We start from the raw sequence: 18409 nt of genomic DNA, 5'->3' as shown, positions 1-18409 counted from the left end.
TTCAGTAATGTTTATGGTCTCATGTTACGTACTTAACCCCTTGGACCCACAGACAATTTTCATTTCCTCCTCCCTCCTTCCAAAAGCCAGAACTTTTTTATTTTTCGGTGACATAGACGTATGAGAACATGACTTGTGTGGGACGTGATGTCGTTTTTAAAGGGGTTTTCAACGATCGGACAACAGATAATCTATCCACCGAATAGGTCATCAGTATATGATCGTGGGGGTCCAACAACAGGACCCCGCACCGATCAGCTGTTCAGGCTGCCGGATGTTTTGAATAGTATGCAGTAGTTGGAGCCGGAAGCAAACAGCTCTGTCCACTACACAGCGGCCGTTCTGTAGAACTGCAGCTCTGCTCCTATTCACTGTAAGGGTATGTTCACACGGCGGGGGTCCGTAACGGCTGAAATTACGGGGATGTTTCAGCCTGAAAACATCCCCGTAATTTCAGCCGTACCGGCATGTGCAGGCGCTTGAACGCCGCGCCAATTACGGCCGTAATTAGCGCTGCTATTCATTGGAGTCAATGAATAACGGCTCTAATTACGGCCAAAGAAGTGACAGGTCACTTCTTCTACGCGGGTGTCTATTTACGCGCCGTCATTTGACAGCGGCGCGTAAATATACGCCTCGTGTGAACAGACAAACGTCTGCCCATTGCTTTCAATGGGCAGATGTTTGTCAGCGCTATTGAGGCGCTATTTTCGGGCGTAATTCGGGGCAAAAACGCCCGATTTACGTCCGTAAATAGGCCGTGTGAACATACCCTAACACTGCAGCTCGGCTGCTATTCCGTGACCGGAGCATCTGCTTTCAGCATGGACGTCTGGTGCCCGGAGGTAGCGGGAGCAGCTGATTGGTGCGGGTCCAGGTGTCAGACCCCCTCAGATCATATACTGATGACCTATTTGGTGGAGGTCATCAGTTGTCCGATCGTGGAAAACCCCTTTACTGTCCCCTATAATGTCCTGGGAAAGAGAAAAACAATTGTGGGCTGGAATAGCGGAAAAAGCAGTGAATTCTGTTGTTTTGTGTTTCGTTTTCCGGTGTTCATCACGCGGTAAAAATAACTTGTTCCCTTTATTCTCCGGGTCAATACGATGACGACGACACCAAATTTATATATTTATCTTCTACAAGGAAAGAATGAGATGTTCAAAAATAAAACAGGTTTAAGTCGCCCGAATTGTGAGAGGGGGTTTTGTATTTCCGGCGGTCGCGCGGCTCCAGATTTCCGGCGGCGGTCGCGCGCCTCCAGATTTCCGGCGGCGGTCGCGCGCCTCCAGATTTCCGGCGGCGGTCGCGCGCCTCCAGATTTCCGGCGGCGGTCGCGCGCCTCCAGATTTCCGGCGGCGGTCGCGCGCCTCCAGATTTCCGGCGCCGGTCGCGCGGCTCCAGATTTCCGGCGCCGGTCGCGCGGCTCCAGATTTCCGGCGCCGGTCGCGCGGCTCCAGATTTCCGGCGCCGGTCGCGCGGCTCCAGATTTCCGGCGCCGGTCGCGCGGCTCCAGATTTCCGGCGCCGGTCGCGCGGCTCCAGATTTCCGGCGCCGGTCGCGTGCCTCCAGATTTCCGGCGCCGGTCGCGCGCCTCCAGATTTCCGGCGCCGGTCGCGCGCCTCCAGATTTCCGGCGCCGGTCGCGCGCCTCCAGATTTCCGGCGCCGGACGCGCGGCGTCGGGGGGTTTCAGATTTCCGGCGGTCGCGCGGTGTGGGAGGTTTTGTGGGGCGAGATGTAGATTTTGTGGGTGACATTTTGGGGACTTTATATTCCATATGTTGGAGAATCGCGGCGACCAATAACCGCGACATTCACATGTGAATTATTTCTGCCGGTTATAACTTTATATTTTGATAATTTGGACACAACGGATGCGGCAATTACATTACTTATTTTTAATGTTTACATCATTTTTTGTAGGAAAAAACCCCACAAAAAACGTATTACTATGGTAACCGGTCGACATCGCGCAGTTTCTTCGGAGGACAGAGGACGCCGCTATCTATAACTGATCAGATGCTGCAGTCGCTATTAATCACGGCATCTGAGGGGTTAAGCGGCCAGGATTGCGCTGTCTCTGATCTTGGCGGTTTCCGGCGGCTGTCAGAAGCCGTGTACGGTGCAGGCTCCGCTCCTTCTAGTGTGACGGCGCACGTACAACATAATACTATAGATCTGATGTCACCAAGGGGTTAAACCCTCCTGTATTTCATATTTACAGCGCTAATAATAATAATCACCAACACTGCGCCAGACAAAAACGCACCAAAACAAGACAGAAATGACCTCATGTAACCTTACCTTACTACTGCATCATGGGAAATCTCCTGACTGATAACAGAGAGAACACTAAACAGCGGTGACCAGAAGTCATGTACAGCCGCCCAGCTTTGCTCCACCTCATAAACGGCAAGGACCTGTGATGACGTCAACACCATGTGACCGAGAGTGTACAGCACTCCACCCCTCATGTCACGTGATCATCATCACTTTACACAGAATAGGAGCTCCGCTGCCTCACCGAACTCCGCCCCTCATGTCATGTGATTCTAGTCACAGGTCCTTCTTACGATCTTTCCACTTCTAAGCTCCGCCCCTGATGCCGCGGCCACGTGATCTTCATATCTTCACAAGTCCTTTATTCACGTCTCCTCTACACTGATAAGCTCCGTCTCTCCTTCCCCTATCACGGGTGGTGACGTCATCACAGGTCCTTCAGCTATTGCCGTGTATGAGGTAGAGAGCAGTGCTGGTCGGGTGTTCTCTCTGTTATCTGTCACCCCTGTATGAGTGTGTATACAGAGAGCTGTCAATCATTGAGTGACCCCGCCCACTGGACTCCTAGCCAGGATTTAACCCCTCCAGTGCCGGCCTCTTTGGGGTAAGTGGTTATTTCTGGTCTTTGTAGTGGTCGGATGGTTTGTGGGACGAGTCGTATTTTGTAATGACATAATATTCGCTACATACAACTTATTCACTGACTTTTATACATTTTTTCACACGTAGCGAATACGCGGTATAAATCCGATATCCTGCGTGTTTATAATCCGCGCCGCAAGTTAACCCCTTAATGAGCAGGCCAGGTTCTGTTTCTGTACCCCCCCCCCCTGTGTTTTCCTGTCAGGGCCGCGGTGCGAAGATTAGATTCTGCGGGACGAGTTGTAGATTTTCAGGGCGTCATATAAAGTATCACATAATGTCACTGCAACTGCAAAACTCCTATGTGGGGAAAATGGGGAAAATCTGGGATTCCTCCAATGTTTTTTGGTTAGATTTTTGCGGCGTTCACTGTGTTGTAAAGACATCCACGGAACATTATTCCGCAGGACCGTGGTAAAGTTCTATAGTTTTTCATGATGTGCGACATTTACAAAAAAAACTTTTTATTTCAATTTTTATTTTATTTTGTGTCGCCAGATTCTCATAGTTGCCAACAGTCCTGGATTTACAGAGACAGTCCCGGCAAATTACTGTCCCGGACGTGTCCCAGCCATATACAATTGTATCTGCATCCTCAGAACACCGATACAATTACAAGGAGCAGCGTGTGTGGTAATATATACAGGGAGCAGTGTGTGTGGTAATATCTACAGGGAGCAGCGTGTGTGGTAATATCTACAGGGAGCAGTGTGTGGTAATATCTACAGGGAGCAGTGTGTGGTAATATCTACAGGGAGCAGTGTGTGGTAATATCTACAGGGAGCAGTGTGTGGTAATATCTACAGGGAGCAGTGTATGTGGTAATATCTACAGGGAGCAGTGTGTGTGGTAATATCTACAGGGGGCAGTGTGTGTGGTAATATCTACAGGGAGCAGTGTGTGTGGTAATATCTACAGGGAGCAGTGTGTGGTAATATCTACAGGGAGCAGTGTGTGTGGTAATATCTACAGGGAGCAGCGTGTGTGTGGTAATATCTACAGGGAGCAGTGTGTGGTAATATCTACAGGGAGCAGTGTGTGTGGTAATATCTACAAGGAGCAGCGTGTGTGTGGTAATATCTACAGGGAGCAGCGTGTGTGGTAATATCTACAGGGAGCAGTGTGTGTGGTAATATATACAGGGAGCAGTGTGTGTGGTAATATCTACAGGGAGCAGTGTGTGGTAATATCTACAGGGAGCAGTGTGTGTGGTAATATATACAGGGAGCAGCGTGTGTGGTAATATCTACAGGGAGCAGTGTGTGTGGTAATATCTACAGGGAGCAGTGTGTGTGGTAATATCTACAGGGGGCAGTGTGTGTGGTAATATCTACAGGGAGCAGTGTGTGTGGTAATATCTACAGGGAGCAGTGTGTGTGGTAATATCTACAGGGAGCAGTGTGTGTGGTAATATCTACAGGGAGCAGTGTGTGTGGTAATATCTACAGGGGGCAGTGTGTGTGGTAATATCTACAGGGAGCAGTGTGTGTGGTAATATCTACAGGGAGCAGTGTGTGTGGTAATATCTACAGGGAGCAGCGTGTGTGGTATTATCTACAGGGAGCAGTGTGTGTGGTAATATCTACAGGGAGCAGTGTGTGGTAATATCTACAGGGAGCAGTGTGTGGTAATATCTACAGGGAGCAGTGTGTGGTAATATCTACAGGGAGCAGTGTGTATGGTAATATCTACAGGGATGCAGTGTGTGTGGTAATATCTACAGGGAGCAGTGTGTGTGGTAATATCTACAGGGAGCAGTGTGGTAATATCTACAGGGAGCAGTGTGTGTGGTAATATCTACAGGGAGCAGTGTGTGTGGTAATATATACAGGGAGCAGTGTGTGTGGTAATATCTACAGGGAGCAGTGTGTGTGGTAATATCTACAGGGAGCAGTGTGTGTGGTAATATATACAGGGAGCAGTGTGTGTGGTAATATCTACAGGGAACAGTGTGTGTGGTAATATCTACAGGGAGCAGTGTGTGTGTGGTAATATCTACAGGGAGCAGTGTGTGTGGTAATATATACAGGGAGCAGTGTGTGTGGTAATATCTACAGGGAGCAGTGTGTGTGTGTGGTAATATCTACAGGGAGCAGTGTGTGTGGTAATATATACAGGGAGCAGTGTGTGTGGTAATATCTACAGGGAGCAGTGTGTGTGGTAATATCTACAGGGAGCAGTGTGTGTGGTAATATCTACAGGGAACAGTGTGTGTGGTAATATCTACAGGGAGCAGTGTGTGTGTGGTAATATCTACAGGGAGCAGTGTGTGTGGTAATATCTACAGGGAGCAGTGTGTGTGTGGTAATATCTACAGGGAGCAGTGTGTGTGGTAATATATACAGGGAGCAGTGTGTGTGGTAATATCTACAGGGAGCAGTGTGTGTGGTAATATCTACAGGGAGCAGCGTGTGTGGTAATATCTACAGGGAGCAGTGTGTGGTAATATCTACAGGGAGCAGTGTGTGTGGTAATATCTACAGGGAGCAGTGTGTGTGTGGTAATATCTACAGGGAGCAGTGTGTGTGGTAATATCTACAGGGAGCAGTGTGTGTGTGGTAATATCTACAGGGAGCAGTGTGTGTGGTAATATCTACAGGGAGCAGTGTGTGTGTGGTAATATCTACAGGGAGCAGTGTGTGTGGTAATATATACAGGGAGCAGTGTGTGTGGTAATATCTACAGGGAGCAGTGTGTGTGGTAATATCTACAGGGAGCAGCGTGTGTGGTAATATCTACAGGGAGCAGTGTGTGGTAATATCTACAGGGAGCAGTGTGTGTGGTAATATCTACAGGGAGCAGTGTGTGTGTGGTAATATCTACAGGGGGCAGGGTGTGGTAATATCTACAGGGAGCGGTGTGTGTGGTAATATCTACAGGGAGCAGCGTGTGTGGTAATATCTACAGGGAGCAGTGTGTGTGGTAATATCTACAGGGAGCAGTGTGTGTGTGTGGTAATATCTACAGAGAGCAGTGTGTGGTAATATCTACAGGGAGCAGTGTGTGGTAATATCTACAGGGAGCAGTGTGTGGTAATATCTACAGGGAGCAGTGTGTGGTAATATCTACAGGGAGCAGTGTGTGGTAATATCTACAGGGAGCAGTGTGTGTGGTAATATCTACAGGGGGCAGTGTGTGGTAATATCTACAGGGAGCAGTGTGTGTGGTAATATCTACAGGGAGCAGTGTGTGTGGTAATATCTACAGGGAGCAGTGTGTGTGGTAATATCTACAGGGAGCAGTGTGTGTGGTAATATCTACAGGGAGTAGTGTGTGTGGTAATATATACAGGAAGCAGTGTGTGTGGTAATATCTACAGGGAGCAGTGTGTGGTAATATCTACAGGGAGCTGTGTGTGGTAATATCTACAGGGAGCAGCGTGTGTGGTAATATCTACAGGGAGCAGTGTGTGGTAATATCTACAGGGAGCAGCGTGTGTGGTAATATCTACAGGGGGCAGTGTGTGTGTAGTAATATCTACAGGGAGCAGTGTGTGTGGTAATATCTACAGGGAGCAGTGTGTGGTAATATCTACAGGGAGCAGTGTGTGTGGTAATATCTACAGGGAGCAGCGTGTGTGGTAATATCTACAGGGAGCAGCGTGTGTGGTAATATCTACAGGGGGCAGTGTGTGTGGTAATATCTACAGGGAGCAGTGTGTGTGGTAATATCTACAGGGAGCAGTGTGTGTGGTAATATCTACAGGGAGTAGTGTGTGTGGTAATATATACAGGGGGCAGTGTGTGTGGTAATATCTACAGGGAGCAGTGTGTGTGGTAATATCTACAGGGAGCAGTGTGTGTGGTAATATCTACAGGGAGCAGTGTGTGTGGTAATATCTACAGGGAGCAGTGTGTGTGGTAATATCTACAGGGAGTAGTGTGTGTGGTAATATATACAGGGGGCAGTGTGTGTGGTAATATCTACAGGGAGCAGTGTGTGTGGTAATATCTACAGGGAGCAGTGTGTGTGGTAATATCTACAGGGAGCGGTGTGTGGTAATATCTACAGGGTGCAGTGTGTGTGGTAATATCTACAGGGAGTAGTGTGTGTGGTAATATCTACAGGGAGCAGTGTGTGTGGTAATATCTACAGGGAGTAGTGTGTGTGGTAATATATACAGGGAGCAGTGTGTGTGGTAATATCTACAGGGAGTAGTGTGGTAATATATACAGGGAGCAGCGTGTGTGGTAATATCTACAGGGAGCAGTGTGTGGTAATATCTACAGGGAGCAGCGTGTGTGGTAATATCTACAGGGAGCAGTGTGTGTGGTAATATCTACAGGGAGCAGTGTGTGTGGTAATATCTACAGGGAGCAGTGTGTGTGGTAATATCTACAGGGAGTAGTGTGGTAATATATACAGGGAGCAGCGTGTGTGGTAATATCTACAGGGAGCAGTGTGTGGTAATATCTACAGGGAGCAGCGTGTGTGGTAATATCTACAGGGAGCAGTGTGTGTGGTAATATCTACAGGGAGTAGTGTGTGTGGTAATATCTACAGGGAGCAGTGTGTGTGGTAATATCTACAGGGAGCAGTGTGTGTGGTAATATATACAGGGAGCAGCGTGTGTGGTAATATCTACAGGGAGCAGTGTGTGGTAATATATACAGGGAGCAGTGTGTGTGGTAATATATACAGGGAGCAGTGTGTGTGGTAATATCTACAGGGAGCAGCGTGTGTGGTAATATCTACAGGGAGCAGTGTGTGGTAATATATACAGGGAGCAGTGTGTGTGGTAATATCTACAGGGAGCAGTGTGTGTGGTAATATCTACAGGGAGCAGTGTGTGGTAATATCTACAGGGAGCAGTGTGTGTGGTAATATCTACAGGGAGCAGTGTGTGTGGTAATATCTACAGGGAGCAGTGTGTATGGTAATATCTACAGGGAGCAGTGTGTGGTAATATCTACAGGGAGCAGTGTGTGTGGTAATATCTACAGGGAGCAGTGTGTGGTAATATCTACAGGCAGCAGTGTGTGGTAATATCTACAGGGAGTAGTGTGTGTGGTAATATCTACAGGGAGCAGTGTGTGTGGTAATATCTACAGGGAGCAGTGTGTGTGGTAATATCTACAGGGAGCAGTGTGTGGTAATATCTACAGGGAGCAGTGTGTGTGTGGTAATATCTACAGGGAGCAGTGTGTGTGGTAATATCTACAGGGAGCGGTGTGTGTGGTAATATATACAGGGAGCAGTGTGTGTGGTAATATATACAGGGAGCAGTGTGTGTGGTAATATCTACAGGGGGCAGTGTGTGTGGTAATATCTACAGGGAGCAGTGTGTGTGGTAATATCTACAGGGAGCAGCGTGTGTGGTAATATCTACAGGGAGCAGTGTGTGTGGTAATATATACAGGGGGCAGTGTGTGTGGTAATATCTACAGGGAGCAGTGTGTGTGATAATATCTACAGGGAGCAGTGTGTGTGGTAATATCTACAGGGAGCAGCGTGTGTGGTAATATCTACAGGGAGCAGTGTGTGTGGTAATATCTACAGAGAGCAGTGTGTGGTATTATCTACAGGGAGCAGTGTGTGTGGTAATATATACAGGGAGCAGTGTGTGGTAATATATACAGGGAGCTGTGTGTGTGGTAATATCTACAGGGAGCAGCGTGTGTGGTAATATCTACAGGGAGCAGTGTGTGTGGTAATATATACAGGGAGCAGTGTGTGTGGTAATATCTACAGGGAGCAGTGTGTGTGGTAATATCTACAGGGAGCAGTGTGTGTGGTAATATCTACAGGGAGCAGTGTGTGGTAATATCTACAGGGAGCAGTGTGTGTGGTAATATCTACAGGGAGCAGCGTGTGTGGTAATATCTACAGGGAGCAGTGTGTGGTAATATCTACAGGGAGCAGTGTGTGTGGTAATATCTACAGGGAGCAGTGTGTGTGGTAATATCTACAGGGAGCAGTGTGTGGTAATATATACAGGGAGCAGTGTGTGTGGTAATATATACAGGGAGCAGTGTGTGGTAATATCTACAGGGGGCAGTGTGTGTGGTAATATCTACAGGGTGCAGCGTGTGTGGTAATATATACAGGGAGTAGTGTGGTAATATCTACAGGGGGCAGTGTGTGTGTGGTAATATATACAGGGAGCAGTGTGTGGTAATATATACAGGGAGTAGTGTGGTAATATCTACAGGGGGCAGTGTGTGTGGTAATATCTACAGGGAGCAGTGTGTGTGGTAATATCTACAGGGAGCAGTGTGTGTGGTAATATGTACAGGGAGCAGTGTGTGTGGTAATATCTACAGGGAGCAGTGTGTGTGGTAATATCTACAGGGAGCAGTGTGTGTGGTAATATATACAGGGAGCAGTGTGTGTGGTAATATATACAGGGAGCAGTGTGTGTGGTAATATATACAGGGAGCAGTGTGTGTGGTAATATATACAGGGAGCAGCGTGTGTGGTAATATCTACAGGGAGCAGTGTGTGTGGTAATATCTACAGGGAGCAGTGTGTATGGTAATATCTACAGGGAGCATTGTGTGGTAATATCTACAGGGAGCAGCGTGTGTGGTAATATCTACAGGGAGCAGTGTGTGTGGTAATATCTACAGGGGGCAGTGTGTGTGGTAATATATACAGGGAGCAGTGTGTGTGGTAATATCTACAGGGAGCAGTGTGTGTGGTAATATCTACAGGGGGCAGTGTGTGTGGTAATATCTACAGGGAGCAGTGTGTGGTAATATCTACAGGGAGCAGTGTGTGTGGTAATATCTACAGGGAGCAGCGTGTGTGGTAATATATACAGGGAGCAGTGTGTAGGGTAATATCTACAGGGAGCAGCGTGTGTGGTAATATCTACAGGGAGCAGTGTGTGTGGTAATATATACAGGGAGCAGTGTGTGTGGTAATATATACAGGGAGCAGTGTGTGTGGTAATATATACAGGGAGCAGTGTGTATGGTAATATCTACAGGGGGCAGTGTATGGTAATATCTACAGGGAGCAGTGTGTGTGGTAATATCTACAGGGAGCAGTGTGTGGTAATATCTTCAGGGAGCAGTGTGTGTGGTAATATCTACAGGGAGCAGTGTGTGTGGTATTATCTACAGGGAGCAGTGTGTGTGGTAATATATACAGGGAGCAGTGTGTGGTAATATCTACAGGGAGCAGTGTGTGTGGTAATATATACAGGGAGCAGTGTGTGTGGTAATATCTACAGGGAGCAGTGTGTGTGGTAATATATACAGGGAGCAGTGTGCGGTAATATCTACAGGGAGCAGTGTGTGTGGTAATATATACAGGGAGCAGTGTGTGTGGTAATATCTACAGGGAGCAGTGTGTGTGGTAATATCTACAGGGAGCAGTGTGTGTGGTAATATATCTACAGGGAGCAGTGTGTGTGGTAATATATCTACAGGGAGCAGTGTGTGGTAATATATACAGGGAGCAGTGTGTGTGGTAATATCTACAGGGAGCAGCGTGTGTGTGGTAATATCTACAGGGAGCAGTGTGTGGTAATATATACAGGGAGCAGTGTGTGGTAATATCTACAGGGAGCAGTGTGTGGTAATATCTACAGGGGGCAGTGTGTGTGGTAATATCTACAGGGAGCAGTATGTGTGGTATTATCTACAGGGAGCAGTGTGTGTGTGTGGTAATATCTACAGGGAGCAGTGTGTGTGGTAATATCTACAGGGAGCAGTGTGTGTGGTAATATCTACAGGGAGCAGTGTGTGTGGTAATATCTACAGGGAGCGGTGTGTGTGGTAATATATACAGGGAGCAGTGTGTGTGGTAATATATACAGGGAGCAGTGTGTGTGGTAATATCTACAGGGGGCAGTGTGTGTGGTAATATCTACAGGGAGCAGTGTGTGTGGTAATATCTACAGGGAGCAGCGTGTGTGGTAATATCTACAGGGAGCAGTGTGTGTGGTAATATATACAGGGGGCAGTGTGTGTGGTAATATCTACAGGGAGCAGTGTGTGTGATAATATCTACAGGGAGCAGTGTGTGTGGTAATATCTACAGGGAGCAGCGTGTGTGGTAATATCTACAGGGAGCAGTGTGTGTGGTAATATCTACAGAGAGCAGTGTGTGGTATTATCTACAGGGAGCAGTGTGTGTGGTAATATATACAGGGAGCAGTGTGTGGTAATATATACAGGGAGCTGTGTGTGTGGTAATATCTACAGGGAGCAGCGTGTGTGGTAATATCTACAGGGAGCAGTGTGTGTGGTAATATATACAGGGAGCAGTGTGTGTGGTAATATCTACAGGGAGCAGTGTGTGTGGTAATATCTACAGGGAGCAGTGTGTGTGGTAATATCTACAGGGAGCAGTGTGTGGTAATATCTACAGGGAGCAGTGTGTGTGGTAATATCTACAGGGAGCAGCGTGTGTGGTAATATCTACAGGGAGCAGTGTGTGGTAATATCTACAGGGAGCAGTGTGTGTGGTAATATCTACAGGGAGCAGTGTGTGTGGTAATATCTACAGGGAGCAGTGTGTGGTAATATATACAGGGAGCAGTGTGTGTGGTAATATATACAGGGAGCAGTGTGTGGTAATATCTACAGGGGGCAGTGTGTGTGGTAATATCTACAGGGTGCAGCGTGTGTGGTAATATATACAGGGAGTAGTGTGGTAATATCTACAGGGGGCAGTGTGTGTGTGGTAATATATACAGGGAGCAGTGTGTGGTAATATATACAGGGAGTAGTGTGGTAATATCTACAGGGGGCAGTGTGTGTGGTAATATCTACAGGGAGCAGTGTGTGTGGTAATATCTACAGGGAGCAGTGTGTGTGGTAATATGTACAGGGAGCAGTGTGTGTGGTAATATCTACAGGGAGCAGTGTGTGTGGTAATATCTACAGGGAGCAGTGTGTGTGGTAATATATACAGGGAGCAGTGTGTGTGGTAATATATACAGGGAGCAGTGTGTGTGGTAATATATACAGGGAGCAGTGTGTGTGGTAATATATACAGGGAGCAGCGTGTGTGGTAATATCTACAGGGAGCAGTGTGTGTGGTAATATCTACAGGGAGCAGTGTGTATGGTAATATCTACAGGGAGCATTGTGTGGTAATATCTACAGGGAGCAGCGTGTGTGGTAATATCTACAGGGAGCAGTGTGTGTGGTAATATCTACAGGGGGCAGTGTGTGTGGTAATATATACAGGGAGCAGTGTGTGTGGTAATATCTACAGGGAGCAGTGTGTGTGGTAATATCTACAGGGGGCAGTGTGTGTGGTAATATCTACAGGGAGCAGTGTGTGGTAATATCTACAGGGAGCAGTGTGTGTGGTAATATCTACAGGGAGCAGCGTGTGTGGTAATATATACAGGGAGCAGTGTGTAGGGTAATATCTACAGGGAGCAGCGTGTGTGGTAATATCTACAGGGAGCAGTGTGTGTGGTAATATATACAGGGAGCAGTGTGTGTGGTAATATATACAGGGAGCAGTGTGTGTGGTAATATATACAGGGAGCAGTGTGTATGGTAATATCTACAGGGGGCAGTGTATGGTAATATCTACAGGGAGCAGTGTGTGTGGTAATATCTACAGGGAGCAGTGTGTGGTAATATCTTCAGGGAGCAGTGTGTGTGGTAATATCTACAGGGAGCAGTGTGTGTGGTATTATCTACAGGGAGCAGTGTGTGTGGTAATATATACAGGGAGCAGTGTGTGGTAATATCTACAGGGAGCAGTGTGTGTGGTAATATATACAGGGAGCAGTGTGTGTGGTAATATCTACAGGGAGCAGTGTGTGTGGTAATATATACAGGGAGCAGTGTGCGGTAATATCTACAGGGAGCAGTGTGTGTGGTAATATATACAGGGAGCAGTGTGTGTGGTAATATCTACAGGGAGCAGTGTGTGTGGTAATATCTACAGGGAGCAGTGTGTGTGGTAATATATCTACAGGGAGCAGTGTGTGTGGTAATATATCTACAGGGAGCAGTGTGTGGTAATATATACAGGGAGCAGTGTGTGTGGTAATATCTACAGGGAGCAGCGTGTGTGTGGTAATATCTACAGGGAGCAGTGTGTGGTAATATATACAGGGAGCAGTGTGTGGTAATATCTACAGGGAGCAGTGTGTGGTAATATCTACAGGGGGCAGTGTGTGTGGTAATATCTACAGGGAGCAGTATGTGTGGTATTATCTACAGGGAGCAGTGTGTGTGTGTGGTAATATCTACAGGGAGCAGTGTGTGTGGTAATATCTACAGGGAGCAGTGTGTGTGGTAATATCTACAGGGAGCAGTGTGTGTGGTAATATGTACAGGGAGCAGTGTGTGTGTGGTAATATCTACAGGGAGCAGTGTGTGGTAATAGCTACAGGGAGCAGTGTGTGGTAATATCTACAGGGAGCAGTGTGTGTGGTAATATGTACAGGGAGCAGTGTGTGTGTGGTAATATCTACAGGGAGCAGTGTGTGGTAATATCTACAGGGAGCAGTGTGTGTGGTAATATCTACAGGAAGCAGTGTGTGGTAATATCTACAGGGAGCAGTGTGTGGTAATATCTACAGGGAGCAGCGTGTGTGGTAATATCTACAGGGAGCAGCGTGTGTGGTAATATCTACAGGGAGCAGCGTGTGTGGTAATATCTACAGGGAGCAGTGTGTGGTAATATCTACAGGGAGCAGTGTGTGTGGTAATATATACAGGGAGCAGTGTGTGGTAATATCTACAGGGAGCAGTGTGTGTGGTAATATCTACAGGGAGCAGTGTGTGTGGTAATATATACAGGGAGCAGTGTGTGGTAATATCTACAGGGAGCAGTGTGTGTGGTAATATCTACAGGGAGCAGTGTGTGTGGTAATATCTACAGGGAGCAGTGTGTGTGGTAATATCTACAGGGAGCAGTGTGTGGTAATATCTACAGGGAGCAGTGTGTGGTAATATCTACAGGGAGCAGTGTGTGTGGTAATATCTACAGGGAGCAGTGTGTGTGGTAATATCTACAGGGAGCAGTGTGTGTGGTAATATCTACAGGGAGCAGCGTGTGTGTGGTAATATCTACAGGGAGCAGCGTGTGTGTGGTAATATATACAGGGAGCAGTGTGTGTGTGGTAATATCTATAGGGAGCAGCGTGTGTGGTAATATCTATAGGAAGCAGTGTGTGTGGTAATATCTACAGGGAGCAGCGTGTGTGGTAATATATACAGGGAGCAGTGTGTGTGGTAATATCTACAGGGAGCAGTGTGTGTGTGTGTGGTAATATCCACAGGGAGCAGTGTGTGTGGTAATATTTACAGGGAGCAGTGTGTGTGGTAATATCTACAGGGAGCTGTGTGTGGTAATATCTACAGGGAGCAGCGTGTGTGTGGTAATATCTACAGGGAGCAGTGTGTGTGGTAATATCTACAGAGAGCAGTGTGTGTGGTAATATCTACAGGGAGCAGTGTGTGTGGTAATATATACAGTGAGCAGTGTGTGGTAATATCTACAGGGAGCAGTGTGTGTGGTAATATCTACAGGGAGCAGTGTGTGGTAATATCTACAGGGAGCAGTGTGTGTGGTAATATCTACAGGGAGCAGTGTGTGTGGTAATATCTACAGGGAGCAGTGTGTGTGGTAATATCTACAGGGAGCAGTGTGTGTGGTAATATCTACAGGGAGCAACGTGTGGTAATATCTACAGGGAGCAGTGTGTGGTAATATCTACAGGGAGCAGTGTGTGTGGTAATATCTACAGGGAGCAGTGTGTGTGGTAATATCTACAGGGAGCAACGTGTGGTAATATCTACAGGGGGCAGTGTGTGGTAATATCTACAGGGAGCAGTGTGTGTGGTAATATCTACAGGGAGCTGTGTGTGGTAATATCTACAGGGAGCAGCGTGTGTGTGGTAATATCTACAGGGAGCAGTGTGTGGTAATATCTACAGAGAGCAGTGTGTGTGGTAATATCTACAGAGAGCAGTGTGTGTGGTAATATCTACAGGGAGCAGTGTGTGTGTGTGGTTATATCTACAGCGGGCAGTGTGTGTGGTAATATATACAGTGAGCAGTGTGTGGTAATATCTACAGGGAGCAGTGTGTGTGGTAATATCTACAGGGAGCAGTGTGTGGTAATATCTACAGGGAGCAGTGTGTGTGGTAATATCTACAGGGAGCAGTGTGTGTGGTAATATCTACAGGGAGCAGTGTGTGTGGTAATATCTACAGGGAGCAGTGTGTGTGGTAATATCTACAGGGAGCAACGTGTGGTAATATCTACAGGGAGCAACGTGTGGTAATATCTACAGGGAGCAGTGTGTGGTAATATCTACAGGGAGCAGTGTGTGTGGTAATATCTACAGGGAGCAGTGTGTGTGGTAATATCTACAGGGAGCAACGTGTGGTAATATCTACAGGGGGCAGTGTGTGGTAATATCTACAGGGAGCAGTGTGTGTGGTAATATCTACAGGGAGCAGTGTGTGTGGTAATATCTACAGGGAGCAGTGTGTGTGGTAATATCTACAGGGAGCAGTGTGTGGTAATATATACAGGGAGCAGTGTGTGTGGTAATATCTACAGGGAGCAGTGTGTGGTAATATCTACAGGGGGCAGTGTGTGGTAATATCTACAGGGAGCAGTGTGTGTGTGTGGTTATATCTACAGGGAGCAGTGTGTGTGGTAATATATACAGGGAGCAGTGTGTGTGGTAATATATACAGTGAGCAGTGTGTGGTAATATCTACAGGGAGCAGTGTGTGGTAATATCTACAGGGAGCAGTGCGTGTGGTAATATCTACAGGGAGCAGTGTGTGTGGTAATATCTACAGGGAGCAGTGTGTGGTAATATCTACAGGGAGCAGTGTGTGTGGTAATATCTACAGGGAGCAGCGTGTGTGGTAATATCTACAGGGAGCAGTGTGTGTGGTAATATCTACAGGGGGCAGCGTGTGTGGTAATATCTACAGGGAGCAGCGTGTGTGGTAATATATACAGGGAGCAGCGTGTGTGGTAATATCTACAGGGAGCAGTGTGTGGTAATATCTACAGGGAGCAGTGTGTGTGGTAATATCTACAGGGGGCAGTGTATGTGTGGTAATATCTACAGGGAGCAGTGTGTGTGGTAATATCTACAGGGTGCAGTGTGTGTGGTAATATCTACAGGGAGCAGTGTGTGGTAATATCTACAGGGAGCAGTGTGTGTGGTAATATATACAGGGAGCAGCGTGTGTGGTAATATCTACAGGGAGCAGCGTGTGTGGTAATATCTACAGGGAGCAGCGTGTGTGGTAATATCTACAGGGAGCAGCGTGTGTGGTAATATCTACAGGGAGCAGTGTGTGTGGTAATATCTACAGGGAGCAGTGTGTGTGGTAATATCTACAGGGAGCAGTGTGTGTGGTAATATCTACAGGGAGCAGCGTGTGTGGTAATATCTACAGGGGGCAGCGTGTGTGGTAATATCTACAGGGGGCAGCGTGTGTGGTAATATCTGCAGGGAGCAGTGTGTGGTAATATCTACAGGGAGCAGGGTGTGGTATTATCTACAGGGAGCAGTGTGGTAATATCTACAGGGAGCAGTGCGTGTGGTAATATCTACAGGGAGCAGTGTGTGTGGTAATATCTACAGGGAGCAGTGTGTGTGTGTGTGTGGTTATATCTACAGCGGGCAGTGTGTGTGGTAATATATACAGTGAGCAGTGTGTGGTAATATCTACAGGGAGCAGTGTGTGTGGTATTATCTACAGGGAGCAGTGTGTGTGGTAATATCTACAGGAAGCAGTGTGTGTGTGGTAATATCTACAGGGAGCAGTGTGTGTGGTAATATCTACAGGGAGCAGCGTGTGTGGTAATATCTACAGGGAGCAGTGTGTGTGGTAATATCTACAGGGAGCAGTGTGTGTGGTAATATCTACAGGGAGCAGCGTGTGTGGTAATATCTACAGGGAGCAGTGTGTGTGGTAATATCTACAGGGGGCAGTGTGTGTGGTAATATATACAGGGAGCAGTGTGTGTGGTAATATCTACAGGGAGCAGTGTGTGTGGTAATATCTACAGGGGGCAGTGTGTGTGGTAATATCTACAGGGAGCAGTGTGTGGTAATATCTACAGGGAGCAGTGTGTGTGGTAATATCTACAGGGAGCAGCGTGTGTGGTAATATATACAGGGAGCAGTGTGTAGGGTAATATCTACAGGGAGCAGCGTGTGTGGTAATATCTACAGGGAGCAGTGTGTGTGGTAATATATACAGGGAGCAGTGTGTGTGGTAATATATACAGGGAGCAGTGTGTGTGGTAATATATACAGGGAGCAGTGTGTATGGTAATATCTACAGGGGGCAGTGTATGGTAATATCTACAGGGAGCAGTGTGTGTGGTAATATCTACAGGGAGCAGTGTGTGGTAATATCTTCAGGGAGCAGTGTGTGTGGTAATATCTACAGGGAGCAGTGTGTGTGGTATTATCTACAGGGAGCAGTGTGTGTGGTAATATATACAGGGAGCAGTGTGTGGTAATATCTACAGGGAGCAGTGTGTGTGGTAATATATACAGGGAGCAGTGTGTGTGGTAATATCTACAGGGAGCAGTGTGTGTGGTAATATATACAGGGAGCAGTGTGCGGTAATATCTACAGGGAGCAGTGTGTGTGGTAATATATACAGGGAGCAGTGTGTGTGGTAATATCTACAGGGAGCAGTGTGTGTGGTAATATCTACAGGGAGCAGTGTGTGTGGTAATATATCTACAGGGAGCAGTGTGTGTGGTAATATATCTACAGGGAGCAGTGTGTGGTAATATATACAGGGAGCAGTGTGTGTGGTAATATCTACAGGGAGCAGCGTGTGTGTGGTAATATCTACAGGGAGCAGTGTGTGGTAATATATACAGGGAGCAGTGTGTGGTAATATCTACAGGGAGCAGTGTGTGGTAATATCTACAGGGGGCAGTGTGTGTGGTAATATCTACAGGGAGCAGTATGTGTGGTATTATCTACAGGGAGCAGTGTGTGTGTGTGGTAATATCTACAGGGAGCAGTGTGTGTGGTAATATCTACAGGGAGCAGTGTGTGTGGTAATATCTACAGGGAGCAGTGTGTGTGGTAATATCTACAGGGAGCGGTGTGTGTGGTAATATATACAGGGAGCAGTGTGTGTGGTAATATATACAGGGAGCAGTGTGTGTGGTAATATCTACAGGGGGCAGTGTGTGTGGTAATATCTACAGGGAGCAGTGTGTGTGGTAATATCTACAGGGAGCAGCGTGTGTGGTAATATCTACAGGGAGCAGTGTGTGTGGTAATATATACAGGGGGCAGTGTGTGTGGTAATATCTACAGGGAGCAGTGTGTGTGATAATATCTACAGGGAGCAGTGTGTGTGGTAATATCTACAGGGAGCAGCGTGTGTGGTAATATCTACAGGGAGCAGTGTGTGTGGTAATATCTACAGAGAGCAGTGTGTGGTATTATCTACAGGGAGCAGTGTGTGTGGTAATATATACAGGGAGCAGTGTGTGGTAATATATACAGGGAGCTGTGTGTGTGGTAATATCTACAGGGAGCAGCGTGTGTGGT

The 18409-nt window shown here is 47.0% G+C and overlaps 1 protein-coding gene and 1 pseudogene across 1 annotated transcript in view; one reads left to right on the top strand and one right to left on the bottom strand.

Moving 5' to 3' along the window:
* LOC142665081 (uncharacterized) overlaps nucleotides 1-2399 on the bottom strand; it is a 32846-nt gene extending 30447 nt beyond the window's left edge. The window contains exon 1 of the mRNA XM_075844627.1: nucleotides 2306-2399. The gene's annotated coding sequence lies outside the window, so the exon portion shown is untranslated. The remainder of the gene's footprint in view (nucleotides 1-2305) is intronic.
* Nucleotides 1-18409, top strand: part of LOC142698297 (uncharacterized) — a 617727-nt pseudogene that overhangs the window by 513195 nt on the left and 86123 nt on the right.

This window comes from Rhinoderma darwinii, chromosome 1, assembly GCF_050947455.1.
Source record: "Rhinoderma darwinii isolate aRhiDar2 chromosome 1, aRhiDar2.hap1, whole genome shotgun sequence".
NCBI lineage: Eukaryota > Metazoa > Chordata > Amphibia > Anura > Rhinodermatidae > Rhinoderma > Rhinoderma darwinii.
Note: the sequence above shows the minus strand (reverse complement) of the source record. Positions and strands in the feature narration are given on the sequence as shown.